General features: G+C 41.7%; 1 protein-coding gene across 1 annotated transcript in view; it reads right to left on the reverse strand.

Moving 5' to 3' along the window:
* The window catches only part of LOC311312853 (E3 ubiquitin-protein ligase HECW1-like), a gene marked incomplete at both ends in the record, with an annotated part of 124,868 nt that overhangs the window by 18,641 nt on the left and 89,238 nt on the right, over nt 1-16,989 (reverse strand). The window lies entirely within an intron of this gene.

The raw sequence follows: 16,989 nt of genomic DNA on the forward strand, positions 1-16,989 counted from the left end.
AAAATAAGAAACAGTAAAACATTTAAAATGAGAATAGAAATGTTTAAAATTGAGAAGACGTAATTGTAACTCTCTACATGATAAAAACAAGATTAAAAGGGTATAAAAAAGAAAGAAAGATCAAGAGTCAGAGAGATATGAAGTCAGGATGGTTCAGCAATGTAACACATCATTTATAGCTCCATGACATCCATACAGCTCCATGACAAAAATACAGCTCCATGACAACCATCCAGTTCCATGACAACCATCCAGCTCCATGACAACCATACAGGTCCATGACAACAACCATTGCTGTGTGTAGCTGCAGCTGTTATCAGGTCAGACATGTTTGACTTTGATGATGCCATGGAGCAGTCTTTTTGAAACAGTGGTGTGTTTGTGTTTGAAAGCCAATGAGAGTATTTTATACTGTTTGAGTATTGTGTCACTTTGAGTTGCTAGGAAAGGTTTTTTGGTTCTCTTTGATTGGTTGATTGGTTCTCTCTTTCGGTGATTGGTTGATTTTAAGGTGCAGTCGACCGATAAGGCCAAGGTATTGCCAGTGGTGATATGGCCGTCAGTCAAGAAACGTCTACATCTGTAATGAAGAAGTTAAAGGGGTAGTGTGCTATTTTGGATATTTAGCCCTATTTCTGATACGTCTAACATCTTAGTATGCTGTACTGTGAAATGTATCACAATCCATTGTGTTTATAAGCACTATAATTGGGAAGCAGAATTTCAGCATAGCGTGATGACTTGTTTAATGTTGTTCACTCTTCATACTGAACAACAACTCAACTGTGTGTGACAGACAGTGGGTGGGTTAGCTACTGTATGGGTGGGTTAGGGTTAGGGTCTGTCTCATTTGCACTGTCCTGCCTAGTCCTTGCACCATGTCTATTGTTGTCTATGCACTAGTGTTATGCACCAACTGACCAGAACAAATTCCTAGCATGTGTAAAAATCTACCTGCCATAAAATAAATCTGATTCTGAGACCATGTAGGGTCAGATAACCCTCTCCAAGAGCACCAATCACAGAGAGAATACAGCGCATGTCAAGCAGGAAACAGGAAGTAATAGTAATAGTGCACACCTTCCTGGCAACAAAGATTATCACACCATTAACCCTGCAAGCACCTGTTGCTATGGAAACGCTTCAGAAACGTCATGGAGACACCACAGAGACTGCATGAACCTGAAGCCCCAAACGCACTGGAAGAGTCAATTGACTCGCTTCATTTGACTCGCCTCATTTGAGGCTCCTATGGCGCACTGCAGGCGTCAGCTTTGATAGGGAGCTGATTTAATTTAAATTGATTTTTCCCCATTTGACGCTCCAAAATGTAAACAAGTTCGGAGTAGAAGCATCCAGGCAGTTTGACTCGCCTCAAAACGCTTTTGGTGCGTGATCGGCCATTTAAAACAATTGGTGTACTTCAAAACGCTAGTGTCAGACTCTTCCAGTGCGTCTGGAGCTTAAGGGGAAGCCCAGGAATGGCTGCATCACCCAGCGACTAGCTCTCTCTCTCTCTATCCTCTCTATCCCTCTCTCTCTACCCCTCTCTCCTCTCTATCTCGCTCCGTCTCTCTCTATCCTCTATCTCTCTCTATCCTCCTCTATCCCTCTCTCTATCTTCTATTTATCCCTCTCTCTACATCCCTTTCCCCCTCTCTCTCTATTCCTCTATCTCTCTCTCTATCCCTCTCTCGCTGAACATGTGTGAGTTATGAGCACATGTATGGTGTGGTGCTTCAACAGTATATATCATATAACAGTACTGTATATAACACTGGACATGCAGCACTAAATCCTACCAGCCATTTATAGCTGAAGAGATGATACCAATAGTCAGTGAGAGACACAGAGGGAGAAAGAGAGAGAGAGAGAGAGAGAGAGAGAGAGAGAGAGAGAGAAACAGAGAGAGAGAGACAGAGACCTCTCTCTTTACCTCTCTGTACCTCTTTCACTCTCCCTCTTTCTAACTCTCTCCCTCTCTTTCTCTCCCCCCTCTCTCTCCTTTTCTCTCTCCTCTATCTCTCTCTTTATCTCCCTCTCAGTTTAATTCAATTCAATTATTGTTTGATTACATTATAATGTGTCGATTGAAAATAAATAAACAATAGAAATAACAATAAGCAATAGTAATTAACAGTAAAGATTTGCACAGTAGATTAATATTAACACAGAAACAGAGGTGTTTGTGTGTGTGTGAAAAAATAAATAGATAGATAAAAGTAAAAAGATAAAATAGATAGATAAAAGTAAAACAATTAATTGATAGATGTATGTGTGTGTGTGTGTGTGTGTGAATATGTGCGTGTGCTGTGTGTGTCTAGGTCACTCACTGTCCCTCAGGTTGTGGCATACTGATATGTATTGGGCAGCCATACATGCCCTGTTTCTTCTTTTCTCTTCTGGTTGATCTTCTCCTTTGAGTATTTTTAGTTAAACTATTTGAAGTCTGGAATTACATAGTTGAACTTAATGTAGATGATCCTTATTTCATTGAATTTATTGCGCACTCTCTCTCTCTCTCTCTCCCTCTATCTGCTCAGTATTCTCCTTCACCTTAATACTATAAGTAAGTAAGTAAGTCAGTAAAAGTTTATTTGTATACCACCCCTCTCAGCACGAATGCACAGAGTGCTTCACATAAGGTGCAGGTAACAAAAAGTGCATAGTAAAAAAAAATAACATACATCACAGTAAAACAAAAAAGTATACAAACAGTGGCCAATTTCAAAGGCCCCTATACTTATACAATAAAACAAAGAAAGACACAGCAGGACCTACAGATATGACATCATCAGCAGGGCTCAAATGCCTGCCTGAACAGATTTTCAGGTGCCCCTTGAAAAGTTCAGTACTAACTACTACTATCTACTGTTGTTCAAAGACGAACACTGACTTACTTTATAACAAAGCACTGTTGACTTTGAGATTGCTCTCAAAAGAAGATGCCTTTTGAATTACACATACACATAGGTGTGTGTGTGTGTGTGTGTATTCAGCATAATAATATGCTCATACTTCATCTATATCAGATAAAATATGAATCACTGAAACACAAACCGTTCTACCAGACACAACAGAGGAGAACAGCACTTGTATCAGACAGCGCTGTTCTATAATTCTAATCTCTGCTTCCAATCCTAAAAAACTATTTGAAGCATTCTCTACACTACTCAAACCAACCTCACCTCCCCACACTCTCTTCCCTCTCTGCCACCCCCCTCCTCTCCACGTCCCACCTTATCCCACTTTTGTCCCCTCTACCCCAACAAGGTCCTCAATCTTGTCACATCTAGCTGCCCCACCACCTGCTCCCTAGACCCTGTTCACTCCACCCTCCTTCAGTCTGTTGCACCCGAACTCCTTCCCTTCCTATCCACCTCATCAATGCATCTCTTGTATCAGGATGCTTTCCCCCCGCCCCCAAAAAAGTAATGTGTTAATTAGGGATGCACCGATCGCAAAATTCTGGTCCAAAGGTCTGAGACCATCTTCAAATGTCACACTCTAGATAGTATTGACATGGTGGATTTGATCTTCGAGTGACTGTGAGAGATCATTCTCGGATTTCGCGGACAGCTTTGATATCGTCTTTGGACATGTTTCTAAATTTCCATAAAACACCGAACTCCTCGCAAATCTGCTTAACTGATGTGAAGCGTACACCTAACTGGGAAATTATGCTGTCCATAGCGACATTAAACACTTTATTTCTGAATATAGTTGGGAAATGATGCTGTCCATAGTGACATTAAACATTTTATTTCTGAATATACTTGGGAAATGATGCTGTCCATAGCGACATTAAACACTTTATTTCTGAATATAGTTGGGAAATGATGCTGTCCATAGCGACATTAAACACTTTATTTCTGAATATAGTTGGGAAATGTTGCTGTCCATAGCGACATTAAACACTTTATTTTTGAATATAGTTGGGAAATGATGCTGTCCGCTATTAAACACTTTATTTCGACATTAAACACTTTATTTCTGAATATAGTTGCTGGGCTTCCCTCTATTGCATCATGCTCTGACTGACTCATCAAAAAAGCGCTTCCTCTTTCTCTCGCCTGCCCGTCTCTCATCAGCAGGCTGGGTCTGCTGTCTGGCTCAGATACAGATAGCTTTATTTGCCCTCGAAGGGCAATTCAGTTTCTACAGTCCACCAACAACATATACACATTCATACTGCACAATCATCATCAGTGACAGAGGAAACACGATAAATGGCATGGAGTTAGGCAGAGAGCAGAAGAACATTCTTCACTAAGAATACAAGAATAAATAAAATAAAGTGCCAACAGGGGCAACCAACATGTGGTTTGTGCAAAAAAGGTGCAGCAAACTCTTCATTCAAGAAAGGTACTCTGCGTTCAGCAGCTCAATGGCAGAGGGAATGAACGATTTGGAGTAACGGTTTGTCTTCCTGAGAGGCGGCAGATAGCGCCGTCCTGACGGCATTAGTGTAAGCTCACTGGATAGGATGTGGTCGTGGTTAGTAGTAATACTTTTGGCCTTTTGGAGAACACGTTTCTCCCAGAGAGAGTTCACTCTGCTGGGCTCCAATGATTTTGGAGAAGACTTTAACAATATTGTTAAGGCAGTTTCTGTCCTTCACGGACAAACCGTTAAACTAACAGATGAATGAAAAAGTTAACAAACTCTCAATATAAGACAGATAGACAGTACACAGGATGGATTAACTCACACCAAAGGAGTTGATTTTCCGCAAAAAAATAGATTCTCTGTTGACCTCGTTTAACAAGTGACTCAGTGTTTACATCAAACTTAAGATGAGAATCAAACACTGTGCCCAGGTACTTGTAAGAGTCCACAATTTCAATATCTTCGCCATGAATTATACTAGTAGTGGGGTTAGTTGTTTTTTTCCTAAAATCAATCACAAGTTCCTTTTTGAAACATTGAGATCAAGGACATTTTTGTCACACCACTCGACGAAAGCTGGAAGAGCGCAGCCATGATCTGACTCTGCGCCCTTGAGGAGCGACAGAAGTGCAGTGTCATCTGAAAATTTCACATAAAAGCTGCCCTCTTTACAAGACCTGCAGCTGTCCGTGTACAAAATAAAAAGCAGTGGCGAAAGGACGCAACCTTGCGGAGAACCTGTGTTTGAAACCAAGGTATTAGACATGATACCATTGACTAAAACCTGTTGTGTTCTGTCTGTTAAGAAGTTTAGAAACAATGTTAGAAGCTGGTCAGGTAGGTTAAAATAAGAAGCAAGCCTCTATCAAAATGTGAGGTTGCATCTTATGAAAAGTAAGCGAATAAAAGTCTGACATGAGCTTTTGGTTTTTCCAGATGTTTATACGCTTTGTCCAGGATAAAAAGTTCAGCATCTTCCACACTAATTTGTGGAAGATGCTAAACTTTGTATCTCTCCCCTTCAATGTAGCTAACGTTAGCTTAGTTTCTGTCAGAGAAGAAGCATTGTGTTAAACTGTTATACGGCCCTATGCAAGTAACTGGATGTTAACATTTAAAACAAAAGATAAAACTCGCTTTGATCTTGACCTTTTTTTAAATACTTGGCCATGAAGTCCCTTGCCTCTGTTTTTTTTTTTTTAAATAATTTTCTCTTTTTCGTTTCTCTTTTCATTTTTGGGCACCTGACTGATGCCTACTAGGGTAAAATATTTTTCCAGAAATTTGCATTTTTTTCCACCCGGGATTTGCGGCTCTCTTTCCCGGTTTCTCATTTTATGGTGTGGAGCGCACACAGTGCACACACCTCTAATAATTTTGACCTAGAATCTATATTGAGATAAAGTTCACATGCAGAATAGCTTGGACTCTAGATGCGTGTTTGTGTGCTGTTTGCCATCTAAACGAACTCAGTTTAAATGGCAATAATAATCAGCAGCTTCTACTTCAGTAATGCTCGGATGTAGCCTATGTGATCCGACTGCAGGGAAGCACTAACAGCCGGCCTGGTTATACACAATAAACTTAAGACATTTAATTTGTTAAATTCACCATTAAGTCGCTGCTCCGAAATGATCACTCAATATTTTGCAGTCATTCGTAGAACAGTTCACCACAAATATCTTAATCTTTTTTATAAAGCGACTGTGACAGCCTTTGCAATTAAATGTCTCGAAAAATATAAAAACAGGTTTGCATGGCATCCATAATATGAGAAAAACAGGTAGGTCTTTTTATAAAGTACGCCTAACAGTAGTCTGTGAAATTAAATATGAAAAATAAAATCAGGCCCGCATAGTACTCAAAGGCCTAATAGCCTACTCATTAATGTTAAGAAAACAGACTCGCGTGCAAAATAGATCATTTCAAGAACAGATCGAAATAGTTGGGTAAATCCTGTCTTAAAAAATCAAATCTGGCCTGTGGTAGCCTACGGTACGTCGTGCAGAAAATAGACATGTACGTCACTACGCACGCACTGTGTGCAGAGATTGCAATAATATCATGAATCTCATGATGATCATGCCGATGGGTTTTTTGGTCAAATTATTAATTCAAATTATTATTGAAATTGCAATTCCCGTTTTCCCGCTGTTCATTTCCCGGGAAACGAGAAATGGTTCCAAGGACGGGTCCCGGGAATACCGGTAGTACCGATTTAACTCTAATACCTACTACTAGTAGAGGCCATTTTGGAGAGTGAATGCGAGGCGTGAGAGCGTGATGTTAAACTTAAGACGGACCAAACCATTGTTGCATTAGGCTACAGGGAGGGGACGTGAATCTGTTCTTGACCATGTCAAGGAAAATTATCAATATAAAATATAACAAGTTTTTATGTGACTGACAAATACTATCTTAAGTCTTCACAAATATTTATTTTTGACAAAATATTCCAACAGATTATTTCAAGATTAGAGGGTCAGTTTGGGGCCCCCCCTATATGGGGCCCGGTAACAATTGTCCCCTTTGTCCCCCCTGTCGGTGGCCCTGATTCCATGCCGCAAGAGCGAACTCTCTCTCTTCTGTCCAGATACTCTTAAGCTGCCTTTACATTATTGCGGAAAAATGACTGTGGTACGGTTCTGAAAAGACCATAAGTCATTTGTTTCCTATGAGAGTCCGCATGTGACAGGGTTCTGAGGGATGCGGTGCAGACAGAATTCCGCTCCGGTGGACGTCCGTATGCGTTCAGAACTCATCCAGCAAATCCCAGTCCGGCAATACGACCGGAAAATAGCGTTGCTATGGTTTTGGTAAACAATGGTGTGTGTAAACAATGATATAATTTTCTTGTCACTTTACTTGAATAATCTAATGTCACTTTACTTGAATAATCTAATGTTATAAACTATATTGTTTTCCAAGCAGAATTAACGAGCCCATATGATCTAGTGAAGCACGTTATCAATATAACGAATATAAGGAATATAACCAGACAATCTAACCAGCATAGAGCTGGCTTCGGCTATGGCTAGTTAGCTATTAGCTTCGTAGATTTGTCAAACTTAATAAATACGACACACACACAACCCAAAGCTGTCAAAAAAGTTCAATACTGGTGTAACTAAGATAGCTGGGTAATAAAATATTGTTTCCACAGACACATTTTGCTACAAAGTCTGTAACCTTTTAATATAGTTTGGCAAATTTCTACCGCTTCGATATCCGCCATGATTGTTGACAGATTTACTGACTGCTTGGTGACATCGACACCTGACGTCATTGTCTGGCAGTTTCAGTTCCCCGTATCCAAAGGTTTTTTTGAGGGTGCGGATTGCGGAAACCAGAGTAATTTTTCCGCAATAATGTAAAGGCAGTTTTAGACTTGTACAGATGTGGGAAGTTAGAAATGTCACATGCTGCAGCATTTCACCTTCGCGGTTTTTGGCAGGGAAATCCCGTTTGAAATCTCGTGGGATTTCAGACGGATGTTATTTTGTTTTAGTGATGCACCACCGCCAGGTGGCGTCTTTGAGTAGATTTAGCAGGCTGGGCTCAGTGTTTTTCTCCTATAGTCTACGAATGAAGCATCATTAAATTTCACATTCTTTAATTTAAATGCTCTGTTGTAAAGCACTTTGAGCTGAATTTATCTATATGAAAGTAGCTATACAAATAACGTTTAATTGTTATTACCTTGTTCTCAAACACATGTTTTCTCCATCTGGATGTAATTTAATTATTACGAACACCTATATCTAGGCCTACAGTAGCCTATCTATCTCGGTAACTGACGTCGGGTCAAGACGGGTCAAATGCGCAAAATAACAGTATTGTAAATATATTTGTTAGTAAAGATGTGGTGAACGTGGGGGTTTTGCGTTTTGTTTCTGGAACACATTCAACTGGTAGGCTACTCGTAAACCCCGGAAGTAAATTTGAAGACGGGGCACCAGCTAATGTAGCCAAGTCTGAGCGCAGTAGGCTATATGGCTTCAGCACGATACAAAGAAAAAATAAGCTTGATCGACTTGTGGATCCATACAAAATTGACATAGTCGCCATGAGTAAAGATCACTCATTGCCAATCATATCCGGACATTAACTATCTTGTGCATAGATAGCGGCAGGTTTGACAGTGAGTGCGTTCACATGCACAATATACACAATATTTTGTTATTTGAATGATCTTGAATATATATATATTCAAGATCATTCAAATAACAAAATATTGTGTATGTTTTTATTTATTTATACCGGCCGCCAGCCGTTCAATGAACGGCTATAGGGAATGCGCAGTTTCGCGCTGGCTACAGCCTATTATATGCACAGTTTCGCGCTATGTAGGCTATTATAAATAAGTATTATTCATTGGGGAAACTTGGACTCGCTGGGGACTGGTGGAGAGACGCAGAGCCTCCCCAGACGCGACATCCTCCTGTTGGCTGAAGAGCTGCGCGCTCTGGTGTCCAAACAGCCACCGGCGGCGCCCCTCGCAGTGTCCACAGAAGAATACCCCCCAAAAAATACCTGCATGGTGAAGACAAGCTGCAGCAAGAATAGAACTGTCTACCAATGCATGAAGTGCACCATAGCTGTCTGTGAAGTTGCACTGCCAATGTGCAGAGGATATGTGCGAAGTGTATTTGAGCTGCCGCCTCAACCGTGCGTAAGAGCAGAGCGCATCAACTCGTGTATAGCTACAACTAGTAGCCCATAGCCATTAAAACGGCTTATTGTTTTATTCATATATCAACTAGATAATTCGATAATAATGAGTAGCCTAGTAGGCTATAAAAGGAATTCAATAGGGCCTAATAAGCCTTAAGTTGTAGCCTAGGCTACAGTACAATCACAAGACGCATAGGCCTAGCCTACCGTAAAAAGCGTTGCGTTCTCATAGGCCTATTAACTTAGATAATTATTAATTATGCTCAGGTCATAATGTCCGTTGAAAATAATTCCCTCTAAGCAGAATTTGAATTGTATTAAAATAGGCTGAAATAAAATTTCCACATATTCTGATTCCTTCTAGGCCTATATAAAAAAAACATTTTTTTAATGTGTAGCCTAGGCTATAGGCTTCTGCGATGAACAAAACAGCCACAATGTAGCCTGCTTATAGCGAGCGAGAGGGCAGTCTACCATAAAGTGTAGGCTATAGCCTAACCATAATGTAATATATCTAGACTACATGCATTGTGGTATTTCTTTATATAGCCCATCCTGCAATTGTTTCTCAATAAACAGTTATGTCATCCTCTGAGTCCGAATGTAGGCTAATAGACCGGCAGCTCTAAATGCCTTCCCAATCAATGAGACGTGGTTGTAAAAATGATGTTTTATTGATGAAAAGGGTAAAACTGAAAAATATGGAGAGTCATTGCATTGATCGATGCAGTCCGTTCAAATAGCCATCAAAACATAAAGTAGGCCCATTTAAAATGACCAATTACATCTTCAAGTCCCTTCTAATCTTGGCCTTTGATAGGGTTTTTTCCCGCCCTACTGCCAATTATATCCGGACATTAACTATCTTGTGCATACAGAGCACAAACAATGAAACAATGAAACGAATAGATTTCCTCCCTGTCTGTCTGTGGCATTCGCTACCAGCAAACACTGAAAATACAGGTCCTCAATTTATTTAGATTAGACTAGCCTATCCAACTGGACCACTCCAATGAATGTTGAACGTAGCCTACTTTTATTCTTTAGGTTTTAGAGAATAGGCCTACAATGTCCACACATGCATGCGCCATCTGACTAGCTCGCCACTCGCCAGCGAACCTGGACTAGACTATTGTATCCCCCCCCCCCTCCCCAAATTCTTTTATATTCAAATAAACTGGATGAACCGGTTTCCTAGCCCTGGATCGTGGGGAGGGGGAGAGCCTGCGTTAGCGGGTGCTTTGCCATGACCGGCCATTCCACAGGTGTTGGATTGAATTCGCTAGTTTGATTGATAGATGGAGGATTTAACGTCCAAAGTAGATTGTGCAAGTATTGTATAGGCCCATGTGTAAGTGATGAATGGTTGTAACCATGAACTCAGCCAGAGGTAGGCCCTACTGTAGATTATCAGCATTATCACCAGTCTCAATTTATGTTATTCTCTAGGCTACGTGTTGCCATTCATTTAAACCACCATCTCATCTAGACTACTTCTGTTGCTGCATTTTTACATTAATGCTTTCAGGATTTTAGAGCGCAATAAACATTTTCCAGGATTCCAATAAGTCCATCCATTCATCCAACTTTGTGCTGAGCGCAGCGCAGGCTGGTAGCCTACTGTCAAGGCTCACGACTGATGCCCTCCCTTAACACGGCTTGCAACTCCCGAGACCATCAAGAGAATTTCAATATGAAAGACCTTGGGGTATTCCAGGAGGTAGCCTAATGTAGCAAGTCGTCGGTCTTCATGACGCACTGTTATGCTTGTTTGCTGTGTAGATCCAGTCATAGAAGCGGGCATCTCGTCCGGCGATTTGAAACAGCTGGTCGAATCACCCCAACAAGAATAGCCAAAGGAAGGACAAAAATTAAACCACAAACGTTACTGCTTGTCTTGAAACAACTGTGTTAGCCTAGTTCCATATGAGAACACTTATCAGGCCAATTCCGTATAGTAGATCAGCCTGTGTCCACGTATTTGCTAGCTAACTGCTGTGTACATTCCATGAATATCCGAAGCAATTATTCCCTATGTAGTTCACTATATGGGTAACACTACTTAGGGAATAGGGAGTGAGTGAACCATTTCAAACACATCTCTAGTCAGCCCCGTTAGCTAGCTTACTCGTCCTGATGACATGTTCCATGAGAACACTCTGCTAGCTAGCTAGTTAGCCTACTGTATTAAACCTCTACTTGTCCCGATACTTTGTTCCATATGAGTTAACAGATACAGACCCGACGACAGTTACAGAGATAGATAGGCATACTATAGATAGATAGGCTTTGTTCATAATAATTAAAATTACAACCAGACAGAGAACAAGGAGTTTGAGTTCACATAGTTGTTAGCTAACTGGTACAGTAGCTAGCGAGCTGACCCCTGACGTCTGTCCCCTGTGTTACGTGAATGGTGGTTGTTTACTTGCAGGCTAGCTTACAATAGCTTCTCACGCCGTTCACTACCATTCCATATTTTTTCTGATTTAAGGTCCCATGACGGGTTTCTCTTCCTGCTTCTGCCTAAGCACTCCACAATACCACCATACAACGGTGTCATGTTTTACCGAAGGAGAAGTGAAGAAGATGGTAGCTATCAGTGACTAAAGCAGTTAGCTAATGTTAAGATCATTCCTGTAGCTGCTTTGCTGCTTATGCGAGTTCGTCTCCGTTCCTGCCCGAGAAACAGAAGTTGAACTAATAGTATCAAAATAGCTACAGGAATCATCGTTGTAAAGTTAGTTATCTGCTTTTTAGCTACCAACAGCTATCGTTAATATTATGGAAGCTGCTGTCGTGAGCTAACTTGCTATCACGGTCTTATCGTGCAGCTTCAGCAGCTGCTATTAGCAGACAGCACTTAAGATGACAAAATCACACTTGCACATCATTAGAATTCATTTCAGAACATTTATATGGGATTTATCATTCAACTAAACATGGAACCTGAATACTACCTGATATTTCAACCTGCTGCCATCAGTGATCGGCGCGTCTGCTTGTTTGCGTCATGAATATCTTACGCAGTGACATTCCATGTAGTGTCCCAAAACTGTTAAATCATTCCTTATGTAGTTTACTATGAGTCACACTCAATACATCCATGGTAGCACTACATAGGGAATAGGGCGTGAGTGAACCATTTCAAACACATCTCTGGTCAGCTCCGTTAGCCATCTTACTCGTCCTGATGCCATGTTCCATATGAGAACACTCAGCCTACTGTATTAAACTTCTACTTGTCCCGACAGTAAACAGATATAGACCCGGCGACAGTTACAGAGATAGAAACTATAAATAGATAGGCTTTGTTCGTAATAATTAAATTACAACCAGACAGAGAACAAGGAGTTTGAGAATGGTAGGCTCATCTAATGTGCGAGATGAGCTACAGCAATGGGTCAATGAGTAGTATTACTGCTACCCCTATTGGCATGCGAGCGGTGGTGCGGAATGCCGTAAAGCGCCTGTTAGAATACCGCGTGTCAAGTTACATTCTTATGTTCTCACATCTGTAGCATTTGATACGGTAGACCACCAGATCCTCCTCTCCACCGTCGAGGAGAAAGGTGTCGCTGGCTCTGCATGCTCCCTATTTGGATCCTACTTGACGGGCTGCTTCTACCAGGTGACATGGAGAGGGTCGATGTCGGAACCAGGTAGTCTGACTACGGGAGTTCCACGAGTCTGTCCTGGGTCCTCTCCTTTTTTCCCTCTACACTACATCTCTGGGCTCTGTCATTTGCTCGCATGGCTTCTCCTATCACTGCTATGCTGATGACACCCAACTGGTCCTGTCATTTCTCCTTCCTGATACACAAGTGGAGACACGCATAGCTGGGTGCTTGGCTGACATCTCGGAGTGGATGACAACACATCACCTCAAGATCAATCTGGACAAGACTGAGCTGCTGATCCTCCCGGGGAAGGGCTGCCTGCACCGGGACCTGGCCATCACCATTGATGACACAGTGGTGACACCGACTCGGACTGTCATGAATCTAGGTGTGACCCTGGATGACCAACTGTCGTTCTCCGCACATATCACATCCATCACACGCTCCTACGGATTCATGCTCTACAACATCAGGATGATTCACCCTTTCCTCACTGATGAAACGGCGCAGGTGCTCATCCAGGCCCTTGTCATCTCCCGCCTGGACTACTTCAACTCCCTCCTTGCTTGGGCCCTAGCGTCAGCCATTAAACCCCTGGAGCTTGTCCAGAAAGCTGTTGCTCGCCTGGTGTTCAACCATGTCTTTGTAGTGGCTTGCATCCAGTTTAAAACCCTGATACTAGCCTACAGGGCAATGAAAGGATCAGCCCCCTCCTACCTCCAGGTCATGGTCAAACCTTATACCTCCTCCCAACCGCTACATTCTGCTACCTCAGAGTGACTGGTTGTCCCCTCACTCCGAGGCCCCTGCGGTCATTTGACAGTCAAGGCTCTCCTCTGTGCTGGCCCCACAGTGGTGGAATGCACTGCCCACTGACATCAGGACAGCAGTTGCTTTTTTTTCTTATTTTTTTTCCAATCTTTCGCTGCAGGCTCAAAATTCATCTCTTCAAGAAGTACTACCACGATTCTCTCTCTTAAGCACCTATTTTATTTTAGATTGCTATTCCAGCACTTCATTAGCTCTTTGTGACTTGTTTTAGAAAGGAGATGGACTTGTGAGTTCTGACAAGTACTGTAGTAGTACATTGGCTTTTACTACCATTCCAAAATCCATGAACTCTTTTCTTATTCATACTCCACCACCTACAAAGCACTATATTTGCAGCACATTTTCCAAATGCTAACACACTGTTTTCAGAATGATGGCAAATGTTTGGTGGCAATGATGGCAAATGATGGCATTTCTGCAGTAACCATATTGAAATATATAGAAAATCTTAGCAGAATATTTACAATGAAATGAAATAATAATCATGACAAACACAGCTGGTTGCAGTTTCAGCTGAAAGCCTACCCAGGTGTCCTATTTTTAGTGTTGTCACCAAACAGACAAAAGGGAACTGCATCAGAATGATTTTGTTTGGAAAAATGGATCAGAAGACAGGTTGGTGGGGAAAGAAGAGTGGCAGAGAGAGAGAAAATGCATGGAGCACAAAGGAGAGGAAGACCAAGAGTGGTACTAAATGGAGAGGATAGATAAAACACACATTACTTGGTTCAGCCTTGCTTGCTTTTCGTGGTTGTAAATAGAACTTTTGGGCCTTATTCTATGTTTCCTATTTTACTGTTACTGTAGCAATCCACAGAATGGAAATGACAGGGAAGTTTTAGTCTGCGAGAGAGGGAGCGAGAGAGGGAGACAGCGGCATGAAACGTGATAGCCTATACGTGAACGCCTACTGCACTTGACCAACAAGTGCACAGTAAACATGTTCTCCCCCACCCATAATGCATATTCCTTTGTGGAAATTATGGAGTGGAAAGATGGAATTTCTTTTTGAATTAAAGGTGGGATAGGTAGTTTGCTTTTGGCTTTTTTGGGTAAAATTGGCAATGGGAAAAACAACTTATAACGAGTACAACTATGTGAGCTCTAACCAGCTCATGTGGTTGACGCAGGTCAAGCTAAAAAGGCCCCTGGCTAGAATGGACTGCGCCTACACTGAGACAGTTTTTGTGAGAAAGCAACAACGGATGAGTGCTGTTTTAATAGCCAACAAGTCCATGCACCTGTATGGTCAAAAGTCCCATAATGGATGTTGAAATACAGACATATCTGGCGATACTAACGTCACATCATGTGTATCAATGATTGACCAAAGTAAGCTATCTACAAACCATGGTATAGTGAGTAAGAGGACAATAACGTCTCCATTTAGTGGGCAAACAAGTCCATGCACCAATGGTCTAAAGTCCTATAATGAATGTTGAAATACAGACATATCTATCTCTACTAAACACCTCAAGCTCTACTCTCTGCGGATGTAGAAAGTACATGGTTTCCCGAGTAAACTTGTCTGAGACTATACTGAGACACCAAGCATAGATTTTGATGTAAAAGTCTAAATGTACTTGTCAATGGAAAAATGCATTGGAAAGGCGCCCCTTTTGTGGTGGATTACGGGGACTACGGGGGGACTGACAGACTCACTCTCTGACTCACGACGTGACACCCGCCAACCTAAAGTCCCCCCCTTCGGCTGTCGCCGGGTGGGGGACAATAATCAGAAAAGATCATATTATCATATTGTAGCGACCCATGTTTATAATGTTGTTGCTGTTTGTGTGTTGGTATTTGTGGGTGGTGGTTGTAGTGGGAGGGGAGCGGGCGCTGTGTGGGATATAATACTGTAGGTGGGCGTTCCTCCTCGCTCTTCCTGAGTAGGCTAGGTTTGATTTTGGGAGTCCGTGCCGTTTGCCGATTCATTAAACCAGACCCTTCTGAGTTTTAAGCTATGCCTCAGTCCGCCTTATTGATGACATTGCAATATTTTTGTAGCCTATATGATGCTTGCTGCATGGTTATATTTTGTTGATTTTAGCAGTCATCTCTGTGTAGATAGAATAATCGTTCATAAATTATTTTGCATCTTCTAGTAGACACTCCGCTGTTAGGCTAGATAAATGTAGCTTATTTGATTTTGAAACAGTAGTCTTGTGTTGTTGTTTAGCCACTGTATTGCCCAAATGATGAAAAAATATATAGGCATAGCATGATGATAAGCTACTGTTTTACTATAGAAAAAGATTAGCCCCCTCATTATTTTTGTTAGCACCCTCACTCATTTCATCCTGAGGCCGGGACTGGTTCAACAGCTGATTCAATAGTACACATTTTCTGGCAAAACAACAGGTGAGATGTGCATCCTTCAATGACAATTGAACTACATATTACAGTACAATACAGTATGTTTACATTTTTACATGTAGTGACATTTTGTCCAAAGGTTGCCTCCAACAGGAGGGAGAGGCAGAATACTTTGAGATGCGCAGGAAATTGCCATTGTTGACATGGTACTTGGCAACGATGCAATAAAACTGCGGGGAATTCCGAATTTCAAAATTAAATTTACTGTAGTAAATTTACTACAGTACTGTATATGCAAGGATATAGTGAGTCAATAAAGGATATAGTACAGTCAATAAAGTGAAAAGGTGTAGAGATGGGCCGATTGGCTTTTTTGGCCGATACCGATTTCTGATTTTTTTGGGGGCAGACTCATCTTTACCGATTTTGGCCGATACCGATTTTAAAAAATTGTAATTAATTGACAGCACTCACTTTGCATTTTCTTGCTTTTTTATTTAAAATTCTGCAATCCCAGGATAGTACAGATGAAAGTAACTGAATATGACTATGACTGTGTATAGGACTGTTAAGACTGTTGACTGTATGACTGTGTATAGGACTGTTAAGACTGTTGACTGTGTATAGGACTGTTAAGACTGTTGACTGTATGACTGTGTATAGGACTGTTAACGCTTGACTGTATGACTGTGTATAGGACTGTTAACACTGTTGACTGTATGACTGTGTATAGGACTGTTAGTGCCTCATTTTACTCACTTGAACTGTTTAATGAAAATAAAATATTTATATCTTCATTAGTTGTGTGTTCAAACCAGCAAGTTTTCATGTGCATCTTGTTGTTGTTCGGCCACCCTGAGGTGCTTCCCCATCTAGGAGCGTCATCGCCCGGCTCGCCTGAGCGCGCTGCGCGTCCTTCAACCTCGGCACGCGTGCTGAGAGCGCAGCGGCGCACCGGTGGCTCATTAGTAATCAACACACCTGTGCTCCTGCGTCTCTCCCTGAGACAAACGAGGGGCAGGCCCAGCGCGTGCATTTCTGCCGCTCTAGACGAAACACAATTATGCCGCCCCTCTGCTTGCGAATACCAGCAATAACGCACAGCATAAGGAAACAACAGTAACCAAAGTCTAGTCTATTGCAACGCACAGTGTCA

The sequence above is a fragment of the Borostomias antarcticus genome, assembly GCF_949987555.1.
Source record: "Borostomias antarcticus genome assembly, chromosome: 9".
NCBI lineage: Eukaryota > Metazoa > Chordata > Actinopteri > Stomiiformes > Stomiidae > Borostomias > Borostomias antarcticus.